Source organism: Ovis canadensis, chromosome 9, assembly GCF_042477335.2.
Source record: "Ovis canadensis isolate MfBH-ARS-UI-01 breed Bighorn chromosome 9, ARS-UI_OviCan_v2, whole genome shotgun sequence".
NCBI classification, from domain to species: domain Eukaryota; kingdom Metazoa; phylum Chordata; class Mammalia; order Artiodactyla; family Bovidae; genus Ovis; species Ovis canadensis.
The window spans coordinates 84,658,032-84,678,983 of NC_091253.1; the positions used below are offsets into that span (position 1 = coordinate 84,658,032).

Below are 20,952 nucleotides of genomic sequence, written 5' to 3' on the forward strand. Positions count from 1 at the left end.
TGGCCCTGTTCAGGTCACTTAGCCTCTCCGTGAGCCTTAGCTATTTAATCTACAAAATGGGGCTACTCTTCTCCTCCTTTCCAGGTTTGTTGTGAAAATCAAAATAAATGAGGGACGTAAAGACCCTGTGCATGGTAGGTGCACAGTTATGACAAGAAAAGAGGCTGGTGTGGGGTGCCCCGGGTGCCCGCAAAGCCCAGTGGGCTTCCTCTGTGTCCTCATTTCATCTCATCTCACTGCCACTCCCTCTCCTTTGCCTTCTCTCCCCTTGAATCCTCTCTTCCCTTTCCTTGAACTACATAGGACATGACCACCGCCTCTCTTCTGCGAACACTTGCATAGTGCAATTGGCAAACCTTCATTGACTAGCTATTATATCTCTGCTTTCTATTTTTAAAGCACACGGCTGGAATTTATCACCCTGAACTGTTTTGTGAGTGTGCATGCCTGCTTGTGCGTGTGCATCCTTGCCCAATGTGGCTGCCTGATCAGAGAGACAGGGTGGTTTTCTTTCCTGGGGCCAGAGCAGCTGCTGGGCAGCCTGAATTGGAGCCACTGAGCCTCTTGACTGCTGGGGGGGTAGGGGTGGTGGTGTCAGCCTGAGAAAGGACGGAGGGGCTGGTCAGGGTGAAGGCCAGAGGCGTGGGGATTTGGAGCTCTGACTCAGCTCCCCTCGAGGCCTCTGCCTGTGTTCCTGGAGTGAGGCCATCACACAGGCCTGGCTTTGGCTCCCATCCAAGGCCCCACCAGCCCATTTTCCTTGATCACAAGGGAGCTCACCCTTGGGGCTGAAGGCTGGAGCTTGCTTCCCAGTGAGTGTCTGGGTTATAGACTGTTGCTTGGGGTGCTCCTAAGTGGGCCTCACTCTACATCACCCCCACAGCCACTGTCCCCTCCCAGCTGCCTGACTTTGCTTCCTCCCAGCCCCACTGATACCACCCACATGGGCCAGCAAAGGCCTGCTTGCTCAGCACACACCGCTGCCCCCTGCTCCTGCCCCACCCACCAGAGGCCCAGATTTCTGTGGAGGAGAAAAAGTAGCAGTGCTCATTCACCAGGAAGCCATACAGGGAGCCTCACCTGCAGACTCCCAGGCCTTGGCATAAGTCTGCTTTGGGAGGAAGCTGATACTTATATAGAGGTTCAAACCCAAGGGCTGGGCTGAGAACCATTACACATAAAAAGTCCCCTACAGCCTGCCACTCACTCCTGAACTGCTGACAGGACACACAGATCTTTGCTCCTTTACTGATTAAACTGCTTGTTGTTGTCTAGTCGCTAAGCTGTGTCCGACTCTTTTTCGACCCCATGGACTGTAGCCCACCAGGCTCCTCTGTGCATGGGATTCTCCAAGCAAGAATACTGGAGTGGGTTGCTATTTCCTCCTCCAGGGGATCTTCCTGACCCAAGGTTGGAAACCACGTCTTCTGCTTGGCAGTTGGATTCTTTACCACTGAGCCACCAGGGAAGCCGCTTTAAACTGCTAATCTTTCCGTAAAACATAACTTCACCTCTAACCCTTGTTCAAGCTGGAGGACTGTAAAAACAAATATAGTAACCTCGGGAAATGACAATGTTCCAGGCCTCGGGACTTAGGTTTATCTGTGGGAGACTCCCAGGCAAATCTATTCCTAAATGATGAACTAGACATGTTTCCAAAAACTTCTCAGCCGAGGACAGGCACAAAGAGATAGGGGTCCAGTTCACAGTTCTGTCTCTTTTAAGAGTCATCAAGTGGGCTCTGAGCTCTTCAACCACAGAAAGCTACCTTTCTAGTAAGAAGATGGTGGAATTTTTTTTATCGCTGTTAGTAGTTCAAATAGGAGGGCTTTCTTTTTAAGACGTTTTGAAAATAATCATCTCGAGTAAAACCAAGGAGGTAAGAAGGAGTCTATCTCAGATTTTCAGGAGACAGAATTTTTAGGACTGTTCTTCACTGAGATGTCACACTCATAGGACAGCATAATAAACATGCAGATGGCCTTCTTGTGTTGGTGGGCCATCTAGGTGACCATGTGGAGGAGATCAGCTCCTTGGCCCTCTCTCCAAGCTCCCAGAAGTCCCGCCCCCATCCTAGCCACTGTGTCTTCCATACTTGGCTCCTTGTGCCCTGCCTGAAGCTTCTTGGTGACCTTGGTCCTGTAATCTTTTCCTTCCTCACCTTCATGCCCACTGTAATTACCTATCTCCCAAATGCTTTTCTGGTTAGCCTGGATGTCCCCCATAGAGGCAGCAAGCTTCAGGAGGTCTGGAGCTAGTTGTCTTGCTCACTGCTACGCCTCTAGTGCCGAGCCCAGAGCCTGGTAAACGTCTAGCTGCTGAGTGAGTGAGTTGAATGGCCTTTGCTCTTCATCCCAGTTCTGGTTTTTTGTGGATGTTCTGCTTCCACAGCCACCCTGATTTCAGGCGCTTTTGATTTATTTCCTGATCAGAGAAGGGGTAGAACTCGGGAGAAGTCCATCTCAAAGGGCTAGTGTGAGGATTACAGGTGACCATTTCTGGTGTATTAGTACTTAAAGGATGTTAGAAGATCATATATTCTTACTGTATTTAGAAGTCAACCCACTGGGAGCTGTTGCCCCTGCTCATTTCAGTGGTAGGATCCAGGCTGGGCTGCTGTGATAAAACAACCTCCAGACACAATGGCTTAGACAAAATAGAAATGTATTTGCCTGCAGGTCAGCAATCCAGAACTCTTAGGGAGACTACCATTTTTCTTGCACAGATTCCACCTCTGGCTCCAGAGCTGCTGTAGTTCTTTTGATCTCCCAGGTGATGGTAAGGAGGAAAGGGAGACAAGGAAATGCTCACCCAATCAAGAGGGCAGAAATCATTTTTGCTTATATCCCATTGGCCAAAACTCAGTCACATGACTATACCTAGCTGCAAGGGAAGCTGGGAAATGTAGTCTTTAGCTGAACATTCATGTTCCCACCTAAAACTATTATTTTAAAAGAAGGGAAGAATAGATATCAGTGACTATCTAGGAGACTCTACCATAGCAAGGTTATAAACCTGGTAAGGTCAGAAATTCCACGTGTCTTCGGCAGCTGCTCATGATATCCTGGGAAGTGTGATGCTGTACCCTGCCTGGCCTCACACACACTTGTTTCCACCATTCAATCAACAATCCTAATTCATGCTCCAGTGAAACCTGAAATTGCAAGAAGGGGAAGAGAAAAGTCAGTTTTCAAATAATAATCGCATGAACAGCAGTGGACTGTGGAAAAGAAGACAACCATTATTGGGAAGCCCAGGGCTTCTCAAAGTGTGGTCCACAGAAGCATGCTATTCTGGGACGTGTTTGTCACCAGTTTTCACCTGAGAGAAGTACAGAGATTGAGACTTTGGAAACTTTTGTAGCTATTTGACAGAATAAGTTCATATTGGTTGAATATAATTTTTAAAAAGTGGAGCTTGTATATCTTTCAAATTTTAACTTTCCTATTAATTTGTTTTTACTGTATTTTACACAAATACTGGTCCAGATGGTTTGACAAGCACTGGTTTAAGCCCCAGGAACTCTGTTAAACTTTCACACTTTACTTCATGTAGCTCTAAGGGAGGTGTTGCTAACTCCATTTTGCAGATGAGAAAATGGAGGCAATGGCACCCCCACTCCAGTACTCTTGCCTGGAAAATCCCATGGACGGAGGAGCCTGGTGGGCTGCAGTCCACGTGGTCGCAAAGAGTCGGACACGACTGAGCGACTTCACTTTCAGTTTTCATTTTCATGCATTGGAGAAGGAAATGGCAACCCACTCCAGTGTTCTTGCCAGGAGAATTGCAGGGATAGGGGAGCCTGGTGGGCTGCTGTCTATGGGGTCTCACAGAGTCGGACACAACTGAAGCAACTTAGCAGCAGCAGCAGCAGAGATGGCTAGAGATGGCAGAACTGGCCTGTGTAGTCCTGTTGGCTGAACACCAGGAGCCCCCTCAGAGCTCTTAAGAATTGAAGGACTGGCTTTCAGGACCCTTGGAACTCAGGTTGTCCAGGCAGTGACAGCCAGACCCAGCACTCTCTGGAGCACGCCCTGGGAACACAGAGGCAGTGCTAGGCATGAAAACAGGCTCACATGTGACATTATCCTCAAGGGCTGCCCATCTGCACATACAGGGCCCCTCAGAGAACAGACTGTGGCTGAGGACACTGCCAGCAGGAGCTGGCATGAGGGAAGGGAAGGGGACAATGAACTATAGTCCCCACCTTGCCTCTGGCCTTGGATTCCCGAACAGCAAGCACAGTTCAAGACCACCAAGGGGGCTAATGAGAAACAGGTGCTTCAATGAGAAGCAGTGGCCTCGTTGCTCTCTTTCTGGCACGTGCAATGATTTTGCTTTGGGGGATCTCACCCTGCCTCCTCCCTCCCTGGGTTTGGTTTCCCAGCTGCAGGACTTGTTCAGGGAGGAGCAGGCAACCCAGTTCAAGCCAGGGAGACACAGGGAGGGTGGAGCTGAGGCTTTCCTTCTGTGTTTCACGCTGGGAGGGTGTCAGGCTGGAGCCCGCGTGGCCGTCTTCCCAACCCAAGAGAGGAGTTGTTTGAGAATGTGAGAAACCCCAAGGAAGGCAGCTAAGAGCTGGAAAAGGGGACCCTAGGCCTTGCCGATATTATTTGAGACCCTAGATCCAGGGTGAGAAGTGCGAGGAAGAGTGAAATGAGAAGGCCAATTGTTTTCCTTGTGCTTTGATGGAGCTGGGTTTTCTGTAATTTATAACCAAAAGCCTTCAGACTGACATCAGCCTCCCATATGTCCTTCTTTTCATTCCTGGCCTCACCAAGGCTATACATCGGGCCTTGATAAGAAAAGGGACATGTGGGAGTCGATAGGCTGGTGGGATTTGAGGATCTGAGTTCTCTCCCCATCCTCACTCCCAGGATCCCTCCAAATGCATTCCAGAAAGCTTTTGTGCTGGAGGCCTGCAGCCCAGCTATTCACCCATGGAAGGATACCAATCAGACTTATGCAGAGCCCCTTTCAAACCCACCCCACCTAATCTTCACGATGTGCCCAAGAAGACAGGTATTATAATCCCTGTACTACAGATGAGAAGACCGAGGCCAAGGAAATCCGAGACTGTGGCCCAGGCTCACAGAGCAGGACTCCTCATGTTTCTCCTCCCACATCCCTGCAGTCTCTGGGACTTCCTGATGTTCCAGCAGCTCATGCTAAGCGTGGGTCCCCCCTCCCTCCTCTGTCAATTCATTCCTCACAGAAGCTAATCTCAGCAAGGCAGTGCCCTGCTGAAATCCACTGCCCTCAGGCTAGAGCCCAGCCCCTCCGTCCCAGCCTCACGGACTCCCTAAGGAGTCTCGTCCTTAGTCTCCCAGGTGTGGAGTGAACACGCAGTCTTTTCCATCTACTCTGTTCCCCTTTTTCTGGAGCCCCCCAGCCTGGATGCTCAAGCCCACCTACCTGCTCCCTTCCCCAGGTGAGGCCTCTTCCACAGCTGGGCTCTTGAACTCCAGGCTCTTGTGTATACCTGCCCCTGGGTCATCTCCATTTGGAGGCCCTGTGGTGAAGGTTATGGTGAAGACACCTTAACTGCAAGTCCCAAATGGGTTCATGGCTTCCCTCCTGCTCAAACCAGCTTGCTTCCTGAATCCCTGACACTGACCCCACCTCTCTGCATCCATCCACCCAGCAGCCCCAGGCAGAAACCTGGGAGTCACTTTCTCTCCTCCCTTTCTCTTAATCCTGTATCTTCTCAACTACCTGGTCCCACCCACAATACCTAGTCTGTACATATTCCCGTCCCCTTGGCTCCAGTCATCAGCAGCACCTGAATTCCTGCAATAGCCCCTCACCCTAGCTGGGTCCCAGTCTTGTCCTTCCTGTTCATTCTACAGACGTCTGTTGGTTCTGAAAGATGGCTTCAATAAGTTTCTTCCTTTGTATTATAAAACCCTTCAGTGGTTCCTCACTGACATAGCTCCTACTTACTTGCCCACCTTCATTTCTCCTTGCTGGTCTGCAAAGTGATGCTGCTGCCGCTAAGTTGCTTCAGTCGTGTCCGACTCTGTGCAACCCCGTAGACGGCAGCCCACCTGACTCCTCCGTTCATGGGGTTTTCCAGGCAAGAGTACTGGAGTGGGGTGCCATTGCCTTCTCCACAAAGTGATGCTAGGCTCCTTCTAACATCATCTTCTTGTGTTGTTCTGTGCTTCGCCCCAAGGTACTTCCCATGTTTGCCTGGCCAAGCTCTAGGGCTTGGCTCGCTTGCTGCCTCCTTCAGGAAGCCTTCCCTGAGCACACAGAAGTGGGCAGGTCCCCTCACGCACACCCCACTGTGTTCCCTGCCCTGCAACTGTGGGGAGTGGATCACTGTGTGTTTCCTTGTCCACCTCTTCTTAGTTTAAAATAGGGAGCTCCTTAAAGGCTGGATTATTCACTGGTGGTGTGTCCAGCTTCTAGCTCAGGGTCCAGTTCAGAGAAGATGCTCCCCGCATGTGCCTTATTGAATGAATGAATGATCCTGATGCTGGGGTTCCCAAACTGCAGGGCCACCTGAGGGTGCTGTGGGTGGGGGGAGGTTTGAGGGTCTCCTCCACCTGGGGGACCAGGTAGCTGAGAAGATACAGGATTCCTTCATTGCTCTTATTTGTGGCTTTGGGCTGACTCACCTGGGGACAGATTGTGCTATGCGACACCAGGCTCCACTTAGGGAGAGTCCTTGGCCCGGGAGGGTTGGGGGCAGACGTAGGCAGTGGTGGGGGAGAGCAGGTGGAGGGGTCAGCAGGTTCAGAGCAGGCTTGGGTGGACTGAGTAGAGGGAAACTAGAGATAAAGGGAAGCCCAGCTCAGACACCCCCAGAGACTTCACTGCTCGAACATAAGTGCAGGGCAGAGCCTCGGGTGCTGAGAAGTCCTGGGGAGGGCACCAGGCTGGAGTGGGGCCCTCTGTGCTCCTTGACCGGGTCTCCAGGCTGGCTGGAGTAGGCCCAGCCCTGGAGGTAAGAGCTCAGTGTCAGGAATGAGGGTTGCATGCCTGGGAGCCAGGCTGCCTGATCCTGTGGGTCAGCTTCCTCCCTGCCCCCCAGCCTTCGCCCACTTCTCAGGACCGTGGCTGCCACACTGTCACCTGATCAGCTTTGCTCAGAGGTCTGAGACAGAAGTTAGGGCGACTGCTTAGTGGATGCTGTGTGCCAAGCGCTCTCCTTGGCGTCTGAGTGTAAGAGTCCATGTGATCTCAGTCATCGAGCCAACACAGATGCTGCCAGGATTGTGACTGTCCTTTGTAGGTGCTCGTCCAAGGCCACCTGTCTGGGGCAGGCTGGGTCTGTCTGACCCCACAAGGCATGCTCTTTTTCCAGCCCAGGGTCGCTTCTCTAGCTCTGCCCTTCCCCAGAGACCAGGGCCTCTACAAAATCTGGAACCAGCCTGTTCCCTCCTCAGGGAATTCCACAGCCCACCCTCCCGCCTCCCCACCTTACCCCATGCTACAGCTCTTTGCCAAGGCAGAGCTTCAGTCCAGCCTATCCTATGCAAGGCAAGGATGGATAGATGCGCCATCCTATAGCTTCACGTGGCTACCACGTGCCGGCACTACCATCCCAGGACACAGAGCAGTCTCCCCAGAGATTCCAGCTTTGCCTTCTTTGTGAAGGCCACACATGCTCCCAAAATGGCAGGAATTTCTGAACTGAGGCCCGCACTTCCTTTTTTTCCTATGAAAGACAGACCCCTTATGTACGCTTAGTTCCAGACCTTGTTATTAACAAGAGGTTTGAATCCTTATGAGTTTGAGGGCTGTGCGACCCCAGGCAGGTGACTCAACCTCTCTGATCCTGTTTGCAGAGTTTTTAAAAATGGTAACATACAGCTCAAGGGGCCCGTTATGAGGGTTAAAAGCGGCTGTACATGGAAAGCCCCGAACAGTCCTGGCAGTCAGTAGGTGGTTCATCCGTGGCCCTCACAGTTCTGACTGTTGGCTACGGTGCCTCTGTCTACCTCTTGAGAGTTGCATGCTCCTGGCATGGGCACCGCTTTCTCTTCTTGGCTTGCCTCTCCTTTCTCTTTTTAAGGGCATTCGTGCGGCAGCCGGCTGCAGCTCCCTCTCAGCTCAGACCCTTTTGGAGTCCTGAGGTCCTGCCAGCAATCATGGCCCCAACCAACCTGGCTTCTCTGCTGACATTCCTGTGAACCTAGTCAGGATCTGCCCCAAGGTCCGTCGGGGTGTGTCCGCGCCGGGAGGGAGGAGGGGGAGGGGAACAGCAGCTGCTCCTTTGTTCGCTGGCCACCGGGCGGGTGAGCCAGAGCACAGCCTGTCCAGGCCAAGAGCAGGAAACAGGTGGACTCTGCGGAGGCCCAGACGGGGCAGTGGGACGTGAGGAGGCCCACGTCTGGGCCATGGGGAGGTGCGCAGCGAAATGAAAAGGGCTCCCTTCTGAGTTCCCAGGCTGTGGCGTCTCAGGCCCTCAGCTGGGTTTCAGGTTGCTGCGGGGCAAGGCAATGAGCTGACTCATGTAAGTGCGTATTAAAAACTGTTTAGTCACTGTCTGCCTCTCTGTTAGGATACAGGATAAGTTGCTGTAACAAAAAGACACCCCCCCCCGCCCCCACCGCCCAAAGACAACACAATACAGGAGGCAGGATCGTAATACTCCCTCCCGGGACAGTCTGGGGGCTCCCCGCCAACAGGCTGGCTTTGCCGCATGTGGTTTATTTGGGAATGCAGTTTTCTTCCATCTTGTGGTTCCACCATCTCCAAAGACAGATGTTCTAAACCTGGGATCTGCAAATGGCTGGTCAGGACTCAGGGGCTCTCTGAGCTTGCGTGGGCAAAAATTACATCCTGATTTATACTAAGATCCATTGAATACTTGAAAGGTAGCACTTCTTCCCATTCTGACAGGAAGCCTAACAGGAGTATTGGCAGGTACAGTATCTGCAACAACTAAATGTGACAGGAAAATATCTGTGATTTCTGTTGTGAATCAGTGTTTATGCTCATGATTATTACTTTGAAAACTCAGTAGCTATCAGATCCATTGTTAGATTGTTCTTTAATGTGTTAATAAGAAGTATGTACCTACTCTTAGAGTGTAACTTTTGACTATTTTTGTGATATTTCATTGCAGTTGTTTTTCTTGGCAATCTTCTGATTTTATTGCATGAATTGAAGAACACTATTCAGCGAAGGGTCCACAGGCTTCACTAGACAGCCAGAGGGGGCCCAAGACAGGCAGAGCCAAGCAGCCGTGGCTCACGTGTTGCTCCCTGTGCCGGTTGAAGCTGAATCGGCATTCTGGCAGGGGGAAAGGGTACAGGTGCAGGCAAACAAATTCCTTCCGGGTCAGTGGTGTGGAACTTGCACACTTCACTTCTGTCGCCTGCCGCTGGCAGAACTCAGTCACGTAGCTGCCCCTGGCTGCCAGGGCGGCTGAGACACAGGGTGTTCCCCGGGCAAGGACGGCCCAGCCAGACTCTATAGTCATGGAAGGAAAGGATCAATGTAGGGGGCCAAACAGCGATCCGTCACCATCTCCAACAACTCTTCTTCCCTCCCAGAAGAACCCAGCACCTTTCCACTGCCCCTCTATCTTGCTTCACAGGGCCACCTCTTACCAGCCCTCATCTGCTTCTTCCTGCATCCTCGACACCCCTATCTTCTCTCATTTTGCATAAGGGTCTAGGACTTCATCCTTCTCTCCCAACATTATGGGTGCTCCTGTCTGAGGCTAACACTCCTGTGTGTCCCAGATCCCAACCCCTCTCATGGACTCAAGCCCACCCCTCCCCCGATTCTATTGTTTCTCTCCTGTACCATTCATTCCCCCACCTCTACTGAATCATCCCCACCAACAAGGAAACACTTTCCCATCATCAGAACCCTTATCTTGACCCCAATTCCCTCACCAGCCTGTGTCTCTCTCTTGTCCCCACCCCCCTCTCCCCCAAACTCCTGAGGATGGTGGTCCGTGTTTGCTGTCCACAGTTCCTCTCTCACTTCTGCTGCCCTCTCAGATCAGCCCATCAGTTTCCCAACCCCCTCATCCCATGGAAGAGTCTATTGGCAAAGGTCTTCACGTCAGTAACCCAGTCATCACTGCTTTCATCTACCTAACCCACCGGCAGCGTCAGACCCAAGGATCACTCCCTCCACCTGGAGACACCATATTCTCCTGGGTCCTCTTAGCCTCCCTAGTTGTTCCTACTCAGCTCCACCCCCCACCTCCCAAACACAGGCAAGCCGCCCAAGGTCGGATCTTGTCCATCCTCTCTGCCTGCAGTCCCTTAGTGGGCCCATTTAGTCTTACAACCTTAACACCCAACCATTGTGAACAACTCTCTATTTTTCATCTTCAGCCTAGACCTCTCCCCTGACTCCAGTCTCCTGTATCTAACTGCCTACTCGACTTCAAGAGACATCTCAAGCTTAACATGCCCAACCCTCCAACCCTCCCTAAAGCTTCTCCTCCCCTTGGCGTTCCCATCTTGCTAGGTAGCTAGGCCAGAGAGCTTGGAGTCATTTCTACTCTAGTCTTTCCCTTACATCCTCCTCCTCATTGTCTTTGTCTTCAAACTCACAAGGCCATTTTTGTTTTTATAAATATTACAAAATCAGATAGTCATATATATATGAGGACCTTCTAAATTGTGTAAGTGTGAGACCCCACAAAAGCTGAATCTGCCCTTGCATGAGATAAAATGTGGAGTGCTCCACAAAGATTCTGGCATAAAGCCATCAGTTAATAATGAGCAACATGAAAAGAGAGCCTCACGGGGGAGGTGTCATTGGAGCTGGGTCTTTATGGAGAGGCAGAGGTTTACTAGGTTCCAAACAGGATACTAAGAACATAAGCATCTCCAGGATTTTGCAGGTCTGTCTCCAAGGGCCTCATTAGAGACTTCAGGGAGTGCTCCTGATGGAATAATAAGAGCAGCCACTTTGCATGCACCCTTGATGTCCTGCTGTGGTATAACAGATCTATTTGGTCTTCATCCCTGGTTCCCGGCACAGAATTCCTAACACCCTCGTGGTTTCCTGAGTGAGAGGAGTGATAGGAGTCTCACACAGAGCTCCTAAATCCCCTGGAGTTGCCAGGGTGATGAGAGTCTTTTGGGGGAATCCCCTGGAGGTCCAGTGGTTAGGCCGCCACACTTTCACTGCTGAGAGCACTGGTTCAGTCATCCATGTGGGCTCCTGGATGGGGGCTGGTTACCAGAGAGATCAACCATGAATAAAAGCTCGGCACTTTCAGTCCACTGCCCATCCCCTGGGTATAGGGCAGAGGCTAGAGATTAATCGATCCTATCTATGTAATGAAGGAGCTGGAGATTAATTGATCCTGTCTAGCTTCCCAGGTGGTGCTAGAGGTAAAAGAACCTGCCTGCCAATGCAGGAGACATAAAAGATTCGCATTCAGTCCCTGGGTGGGGAAGATCCTCTAGAGGAGGGCATGGTAGCCCAGTCCAGTGTTCTTGCCTGGAGAATCCTACGGACAGAGGAGCCTGGAGGGCTACAATGCATGGGGTTGCAAAGAGTCGGACACGACTGAAGTGACTTAGCACAGCACACAGCACGTGATGAAGGCTCCATAAAACTCCCTGACAGTGGAGAGCTTCCGGGTCAGTGAACACACCCTTTCCCCCTTCCCTTGCCCCGTGCTATCCTCGAACCTCTTCATCTGACTGTTTATCTGTATCCTGTCACATTAAAAAAAAAAACCAGGAAATGTCAATAAGAGTTTCCTTGAGTTTATGAGCCAGGATAGCAAATTATGGAACCCAAGGAGGGGTTGGAAAAGCCCCCACTTTATAGGCAGCTGGTCAGAAGTACAGGCGATAGCCTTGGACTTGGGACTGGCATCTCAAGTGGGGGGCAGTCTTGCGGGACTGAGGCCACAACCTGTGGGGTCTGTACCAACACCGGGCAGTTAGTGTCAGAACTGTAGGATACCCGGTCGTGTCCGGACGTTAGAGAACTGCCAGACAGTTGGAAAATGCCCGCACGTTTGGTGTCAGAAGTATTCTGTGATAGAAGAAAAATATTCTGTGCAGAAGAAATGTTTTTCCCTTTAAGATGTTCTAAAAGCTTTCCCTGTATTAATTTATTAATCTTCACCATAAAACACACGGCAGACCCTCAGAGGCACGGAGAGATTGGAGTATCTGCTCAGGCTCTCATAGCTGTAAGTGCACGGCTGAGACTCCAGCTCCGCTTCCAAATACAGCCCCCAGCCCTGGATCTGCCTGTGTATGTGGCTCTTGGAAGTTTCGTTTGCCCACACGGACCCCAGTTTTCCTCTGGGCACCCAGCATGACCTGTTCCCCGGGGGCTCCCACTTCCCCAGGGCCCTAATTCATTCTCATCCCGCCTGAGGAGGGAGGTTGGGGCTCCCCCACCCGTGTCCCCAGCAGCCCGCCCTCCTGGCTGCTGGCAGACGTTGGTCACCGCCTCCAGTCACAGCACAGCGCCTGCCACAGCCCGCTTGCAGAGGGCGGGGGTGAGGCAATTACTCGGAAAACCGCAGGCAAAACTCCCACGGAGCCACAGGGAAGTTTTTTTTTTTTTTCAAAGAGAAAGCTCTGATGTGACAGTGTGGTGGCAAGAATCTTATCCAGTCTCATCTTCCAACTCCTATCACAACCCACCCCTGAGAAGCTGCTGCCCAGCAGCTGAGAGCACGGTTTGCACCATGTGAAAATGAGAGTGAAACCCCCGGGGGCGGCCTGCTGAAATATGTGCAAAATGAAAGAAGCCCTCCCCAAGGCCTGCAGAGTTTCTTCCTTCTCTTCAATCTGCAAAGCACCGGATTTCACTGCTGCCAGAGAAAAATACCAGGGTCAGCGTCGCGGGCCCTGCGGCCTTCCAAATGGATCATCCTTCGAGTTAGTCAGAGCCGCTTTGCACACACTCCTGTATTTCACAGGTACTGTCCAGAGGGTAGCATCTGGGGACACACATGGTTTCCTTTGTGTCTTAGACCCTCACCCCACAGGGACTCAGCTGATCAGGGTAGAAGATAATAAGAAACCAGGTGGGGAGAATCAGAACTCCCTTGCATGTAGATACATCCTGCAACTTACAAGTGCCATTGTCCCACCAAACCATTTGTGTAGACATGGCCCTGTAGGGGGTGAGAAAGATGCATGACTTCTCAAGGTCACCGGGCTGATAAGTGGCGGAGCTAAGGCTGAAACTTAGGGAGTCTGGCTCTAGATCCAGCTCCCTTCATGGAATAAGGCATGGCAGGGGTTTGTGTGGGGGGGATGGGGGGTGGGGGGTAGGCAGGGAGAGAGAGCGCCCTGATCCCATCAGCCCCCAGGGCAGGCCCAAAGGAGGGAAGCAGAGCCTGTGAGGTGGCATACTTGACAATTAGTAGGTTTGATGTGGTAATTTACTGTGGATTGGGGTTATTGCCTAGTACATTTTTAGCCTGGAGCTATGAGTTACGTGTGCTCCAACAGGCCTCTCATGGGAAGACTGGAGACCTAGAGGGTGACGTCCATATTCCGCCAAGAACCTCATCCAGCAGGGAGCCCAAATCCAGGGTTTCCAGGCTCCATCAGGCCAGCACTCGTGTTATGTTTGGCCCCAGAGTATCCTTTAAAATGTCAATTTGGGGCAAATATTTAAAATGAGAAGGGTTCACAAAATAATTAGTGTTTCTGGCATCTCTTTAAAAGGTGAAGATTAGGTGATATTAACCTTACTGCTCCAGGATCCCAGCAGGGCTGCTGCCCCTCAAGAGGTGTGTGGTCTCCAGGGCACCAGCTCTACAGCCATGCACAGCAGCCACCTGTCTGCACCCTGCAGGCACTGGGGATTCTGACTCTTGCCACAGAACTGAAGCTCTTAAGTTTTTGAAGGTCATGGATATAATTCAGGGGATCCAAGGACTTGGGTGGGTAAAAATGACACCCTGATTTTCACTAACCCCTACCAAACGCTGAGCATTTCCTTCCATTAGGACCATAGGCAGAGACCACGGTAGCAATGCGATCTGTGACTTTGTCACTAGAAGAGATCACAGACAGTTTCATATCACATCAGACTTTCATAGACAGCTCCCAGTGTCATTTATGCTCACCACTACTCTAAAATCAGAGGGTGGTAGAGAATGAGGTGGTTAGATAGCATCACCAATTCAATGGACATGAGTCTGAGCAAACTCCAGGAGACAGAGAAGGGCAGGGATGCCTGGCATGCTGCAGTCCATGGGGTCACAAAGGGTCAGACACAACTTAACAACTGAACAACAGCTCTAAAATTGTGACCGATTGCCAGATGTTGCTCTTTAGTGCATTTGATAAAGAAGCATGTATGGCATGATATTAAAGGTTCAGTTTTAAATATATATATAATTTTCAATATAATTGGTTTCATTGGTATTTTACACACTTTGAGAAAAGATCCACAGGCTTCATCAGCTTGCCCAAGGGGTCCAAAGCACAAACTTGGACTCACATCTTCAAAAGATGGTTGTCAGGTCCCTTGGGATTGGGAAGGCAGTTTTCTAGAACCTTTTGGAGAAGTGGGGTAGGAGGGGGACTAAGCTCCCCCATTCAGTCCTCAGGTGGTTTCACACTGGACTCCCCACCCAGGGCAGGAGGCCCTCTGAGGTCCTCCCAGAGCCCAGGAAGCCCTTGGCCTTTGAGTAGGAGGCTGTGCAGAGGTCCTGCACTCAGTGGCCCCAGCCCCGGGTCTCCAGGGTCCCCTCCAAAGCAATCCCTGGGTGAACTTGATGGGAGAAAGCTTAGCTCCCAGGCCCTACCATAGACGCCAGGGCGAGGCCGGCCGGGAGCCACAAGCCACGTGGGCGCTGACTCATCCCTGGACGGTCCCAGCCCAGCGGTGCCCCCCCACGGCGTGCCCTTCCCCCGGCTTCCCCATGCTTCCTCCCAGGCTCTGCCCAGGTGCCTGCAAACCCACGTGCGGGCTCCCCTGGTCCGCAGCGCTGCTCCTAGCAACCGCCCCCCTCTCTCCTTGCCAGATCCGGAAATGTGTGGTCTCGGCTGGTTTCCTCCTGGATCCTTGAAGCGCCCACTCAGCCTCTGCCTGATGCTTCGGCTCCCATGCAGTTTGCTGAAGTCACCCTGCTGAAGGGCGTCAGAGCTGGAGGACAGGTGGCCGTGGGCCTCCCACTCCCGCCCCGCGGAGCCGCCTGATGCTTCAACAGCCACCTCTTCCAGAACCAGTGGACACGCTCGCTCCGTGGTTTCCATGACACTGCACTTTCCCACGTCTCCTCCGGATTTCTGACAGCTCGTTTCCTTGCTGGCTGGCGTGATCTCCTCCCGGCTTCTCGTTGTGGGCGTGTCCAGGGCGCTGCCCTCGGCTCTTACCCCACCCGGTGCCCACCGCCCCCTCTAGAGGGCTCTTCTCCTGGTGGCCTGGTGCCACCTCCCACCACTGTGGCCCCTGGGGCCTTGGCTACCCACGGTCCCCAATCCCACACGGCCAGCATTCACAGAACTTCTTGTCCTACCTCCTATGAATCAAGTCCTAAATCACAGGTCAGACTGGAGGGGCGTGGGGGCCGCGGGAGGGCGGAAGGGTTCGAGTTTGGGTTGGCCAAGCAACTGGTACCTGGGGGATGTTGCTGAGAAGACTTAAACACACCCCCTGGGCCTGGGCTACTGTAGGTCTGTGTGAGGCAAGCTTGTGCAAGGCTAAGGATATAGGACTCTGGGAACCCACTGCCCAAGTTCAGATCCTGCCTCTGCTACTTGCTGCTGTGACCTCAGGCAAGTTCATCTATTTGTTCATTAATTTATTTAACAAATGTTAATTGAGCCCCTGCTGTGTGCCAAATTCTGCTGAAAATACAAACAGAAACACAAAAGGACTCCCCACACTCTTGATGTTTGGGCTTCCCTGGTAGCTCAGCTGGTAAAGAATCCATCTGCAAAGCAGGAGACCCCAGGTCAATTCCAGGGTCCGGAAGAGCCCCCCGGGAGAAGGGACAGGCTACCCTCTCCAGTACTCTTGGGCTTCCCTGGTGGCTCAGATGGTAAAGAATCCACCTGCTATGTGGGAAGACCTGGGTTCTGTCTCTGGGTTGGGAAGATGCCCTGGAGGAGGGTATGGTAACCCCCTCCAGTATTCTTGCCTGGAGAATCCCCATGGACAGAGGAGCCTGGCAGGCTGCAGCCCATGGGGTCACAAAGAGTCAAACATGACTCAGTGGCTAAGTGCAATACAGCACTCTTAATGTTTAGTTACTCAAATACTATCCAAACAAATGCTAAATTATGACCTCGACAAGCAAGGTGAGGGAGAGATCAGCCTCCTGAGAACCCAACTGAGGATGGTCTTATCAGAAGGGTCAGGGGTGGCTTCCTTGAGGACATGACCTTAAAGCTCCGATCTGAGGGATGAGTGGAGTTATAAGATGTGGCTGGCTGAATAATGGCCCCCAAAGATGTTCACGTTCTAATCCCTAGAATCTGTGAATATGTTCCTTTACATGGCAAGAGAGATGTGATTCACTTAAAGGCTTTTTTTTTTTTTCTTTTTTGGCCACACTGGGCAGCTTGCAAGATCTTAGTTTCCTGACCAGGGATTGAACCTGGGCCATGGCAGTGAAAGCCCCAAGTCCTAACCACTGGACCACCAGGGAATTCCCTCCAGTTAAGGATCTTAAGATGGGAGATTCTCCTGGATTATCAGTGTGGGCCCAATGTAATCACAAGTGTCCTTATAAGGAGGAGGCAGAGGGTCAGAGAAAATACGACAATAAAAGCAGAGGTCAGAGTAACGGCGTTGATGGAAGGGGGCCGTGAGCCATGAAAACCTCTGGAAACTGGAAAAGGAAAGGAAACGAATTCTACCCTAGAGCCTCTAGAAGGAAGGAAGCTTTGCCTACCCATCTTGGACTTCTGATCCCAGAACTGTAAGCTGATAAATCTGTGTTACTTTAAGCCACTAGTGTGTGAAAGTCTGTTATAGCAGCAATAGGGAACTAACACCATAGGAGAAGAATAGAAAAGTGTGTGCCAAGGCTGGGAATGAGAAATGGATTCCTGTGATCTAAAGAAAGAAGGTGTGTATGTGTGGGTGTGAATGGGGGGGCGGCGGTCAGGGGCGGGAGCCAGGAAGCTGGACAGCTTGGCAGGGTCCAGACCATGATCAACAAGCAGCTGCTGTTTGGCTAATGTTATTAACCCCTCTAAGCCTCAGATTCCTCACTGGTAAAATGATGACTTCGTAGATTTGTTGAGAGAAATGAATGAGGCTGTGTACATGTAGCTCTTATTTAGTAAGTGCCCGTTTAATGGTAAACGTGTTACAATCCCACGGTTTCGCGAGTGGGCTCCTGGAGCCCTTGGAAATCTGTGAGATTCCTTTGGGGCTGCTGAGGATCCGGAGGGAAAGAGGGGGCAGTTCTGCTCTCAAGCTGAACTTACATCTGTTTGCCCATTGGACTTGGCTTCTGGTTAAGATCATGTTTGAATAAGAGGTTCCTCAGCTAAGGCACAATTTGAGAGCTGCTACTCTAACCTGACTGCTTCTTCCAGTGAGGAAACCATGGCCTGGGTTGCCCATGGCTAGTACTGCCTCCAACCCAGCCAGAGAACCCAGCCCCCAACCACTGATGCCTTGATTCTCTGTGGTCCAGGGTTCTGGGCCAAGGGTCAGACTGGCCGCTTTGTAGTTTGGAGTCCGTTTCCCTTCCTCGCCCTGCTTCCTGCGATCTGCGTTCTAGGTTCACTCGCATCTTCTTTGTTTCTTGTCCCTCTCCCTCACAGGACGCTAAGGTCCATGGGGCAGGAGCCTCATGTTTTGTTAACCGCAGGATCTCCAGGGCCTGACACATGTGACAGTCCCAGGAAACACTGGGAAAACGCTCACTCTCAGGCCCCGTCCAGTGTTGTCTGCACACATGCCTGGTTCATGCGTGCAGGTGTGCTGAGTCGCTTCAGTCGTGTCTGACTCTTTGCGACCCTACGGACTGCAGCCCGCCAGGCTCCTCTGTCCATGCTGATTCTCCAGGCAAGAATACTATAGAGGGTTGCCATGCCCTCCTCCAGAGAATCTACCTGACCCAGGAATCGGACCTTGGTCTCTTATGTCTCCTGCATTGATTGGCATGTGCATTCTTTGCCACTGGTGCCACCTAGGAAGGCACTTTCTGGCTCATTGGTTGTCGTTGCTGTTGTTCAGTTGTGTCTCTTTGCAACCTCTTTGCAATGGACTGCAGCATGCCAGGCTTCCCTGTCCTTCACTATCTCCCAGAGTCTGATCAAACTCATATCCATTGAGTCAGATGCCATCCAATCATCTCATCCTCTGTCGTCCCCTTCTCCTCCTGCCCTCAATCTCTCCCAGCATCAGGGTCTTTTCAAATGAGTCAGCTCTTCACATCAGGTGGCCAAAGTATTGGAGTTTCAGCTTCAACATCAGTCCTTCCAATAAACATTCAGGACTGATTTCCTTTAGGATGGACTGGTTGGATCTCCTTGTAGTCCAAGGGACTCTCAAGAGTCTTCTCCAACATCACAGTTCAAAAGCATCAATTCTTCAGCGCTCAGCCTTCTTTATGGTCCAACTCTTACATCCATACATGACTACTGGGAAAACCATAGCTTTTACTAGATGGACCTTTGTCGGCAAAGTGAGGTCTCTGCTTTTTAATACACTGTCCGGGTTTGTCATAGCTTTTCTTCCAAGGAGCAAGTGTCTTAATTTCATGGCTGCTGTCCCTGTCACTGTGATTTTGGAGCCCAAGAAAATAAAATGTCACGGTTTTCATTGTTTCCCCATCAATTTCCCATGAAGTGATGGGACCAGATGCCATGATCTTAGTTTTTGGAATGTTGACTTTTAAGACAGCTTTTTCACTCTCCTCTTTCACTTTCATCAAGAGGCTCTTTAGTTCCTCTTGACTTTCTGTCACTCCTGGTTCATAGTTTCCTCTAACTCACACCGTGGGCTCTCGAGATATTGACAAAGCTTCTTATCACTTGTGTGCCTGCGTGAATTTCTTCGCCTCCTCTGTAGAATGGGGGTCTACAACATGAATGGTGGCGACAATGGGGGTGAAGTGGCATCGTGACGTCTGCCTGTCGCCTGGCTTTGGGTCTGGCTGCAGCAGCCACTCAGGAAAGGCTGGCCATCGAAATGACCTCTTTGCACAGGGTGCCAAATTGCTCTGGTTCCAGCCACCCTGTTTTGATAGGGCCACTGCTGCAGTGTGGTCCCCTGAGCTGCGAAGGATTGCTTCCCTCCATCAGCCAAGTCACTTCCTGCAAAGTTTCTCCAGCCCACTCCTCCTCCTCTTCCTCCCCTGGGCCCAGACCAGCACATCTGCCCTTCTGGGCTCCAGCTCCTTCCCACTGCAATCACCTCCGCAGGACTGATTCCTCCTCCACATCACTTCCACTGCTTCCTTTCCTCTCAGGGACCCATGAAGATCTCTGCAACCTGTGTCATCAAATGGGACCCTGCTGGGATCCTGAGGACAGCGTCAATCTGCTAAGGGAAACACACTGACTGAAACCGCCCACCCTGGCCAGGTACCATAGTAAGCATACCTGTAAGTTATTTTACAACAGGAAGTCCCGGTGAGGAATACGGAACAGTTTAGGAAAGGTCAAAAGGAAATGCCATGGGTCCTGCCACCTCCCAGAATCTTTCTAGCTGGCATTCATCTTAGTCGAGCAATGCGTGCACCACCAGGAAGGACCCTGACTCGAAATGATTGGCCAAAGAAAACCCAGAAACTGATCCCATCACCATAAAACCCGAGACTGCGAGCCACATTGCAGAGTAGTTCTCCTGGGTTCCCTTACCCTCCTGCTCTCCTTCCCAGTAAAATCTCTTGCTTTGTCAGTGTGTCTCCTTGGACAATTCATTTCCGAGTGTTAGACAAGAGCCCCCTTTCGGGCCCTGGCAGGGGCTTCCCCTTCCTGCAACAATGCCCTGGCCCGTGGCTCCCAGACCTCCACTAGCACCCCCGGCAGCAGCTGCTACCTGTGGCCTGGCCCCACCCCCACCCCAGCCTTTGCTGAGCCTCCTCCTCTGTACCCCTGCAGCACCCCTTGCTCCATTGTTGCCCGTCTTGCTGGGTCTACAAGTATCTTTCGTGCATCTAATGTAAGATCCCTGAGTGCAAGGACCAGCTCCTGTCCCTTTGACGCCATTTCCTCCATCCTAGTTGAGGCCGCCCCGGCCTCACACCTGAATGATCACAAAATGTCATAGTCTGTCTGCTCTGGCCTTGCCCGCTTCCATCAGGCACTGCGGTGACCTTCGAAAGCACAGATGAGTTCATAGCACTCTCTTTCGGGGCACCCTGTGGCCCTCGGGGGAGCTCTTACCACCAGTTACCACTCCCGCCCCATCTCACTGGATCTAGACAGGAGAGCTGACTTGCACTGGCTTGAATGGAGTGGGCTCTCCGGGAGGTGAAAAGTTCTTCCTTCTGCCTGGGACACTCCCTGCCCTCTCTGCTCTACCCCTTCTACCCACTGGGCTAATTGCTGTCCTTACCCAGATCTCAGCTGAGATGTACCTCCCAGGAAAGGGCTCTCCAGCTACCTGCAGCCTTGGCCCCGGGCCTCTTCAGTGAGCCTAGAGCACCTTGTACATTCCCTGCTTTGTTGGAATTACATCTGTTGCTCATAGCCCCATTTGCCTGTTGGCTCCTTTGAGGCCCTTGTGCCCACCGCCTGGAGCCTAGCACAGTGGCTGACACATTATTCTTGTCGTTTAGTGTCTCAGTCGTGTCTGACTCTTTTGTGATCCCGTGGGCTGTATCTACCTGGCTCCTCTGTCTGTGTAATTTCCCAGGCAAGATTACGGGAGTGGGCTGCCTGACTCAGGGATCAAACCTGCAGCTCCTGCTTTGCAGATGGATTCTTTACCTCTGAGCCACCTGGGAGGCCCACCTAGCACATAGTAGGTACCTAACAAACACTCGTTCAGTTGAACTGAACTGCTCCAGAAACTCAACCAGGTTCCCCATCTTTCCACATCCTACCAGCTGCTCCTGATAACAAAAGC

General features: G+C 51.8%; 1 long non-coding RNA gene and 1 other non-coding gene across 3 annotated transcripts; one reads left to right on the forward strand and one right to left on the reverse strand.

The window, feature by feature from the left end:
* The first annotated feature begins 8,219 nt into the window (after positions 1 to 8,219).
* LOC138446284 (uncharacterized) lies at positions 8,220 to 15,790 on the forward strand. 2 transcript variants are annotated; one of them, XR_011259255.1, is made up of 3 exons: positions 8,220 to 8,464; positions 12,523 to 12,874; positions 14,939 to 15,790. It is a non-coding gene; the product is annotated as an uncharacterized lncRNA (long non-coding RNA). The 2 variants fall into 2 exon arrangements; XR_011259254.1 differs by lacking the exon at positions 8,220 to 8,464 and having other exon boundaries at positions 12,408 to 12,874.
* Positions 15,791 to 16,495: 705 nt separating this feature from the next.
* Positions 16,496 to 16,567, reverse strand: TRNAE-UUC (transfer RNA glutamic acid (anticodon UUC)). Its single transcript has one exon. It is a non-coding gene; the product is annotated as a tRNA-Glu (tRNA).
* Between the last annotated feature and the right edge of the window lie 4,385 nt (positions 16,568 to 20,952).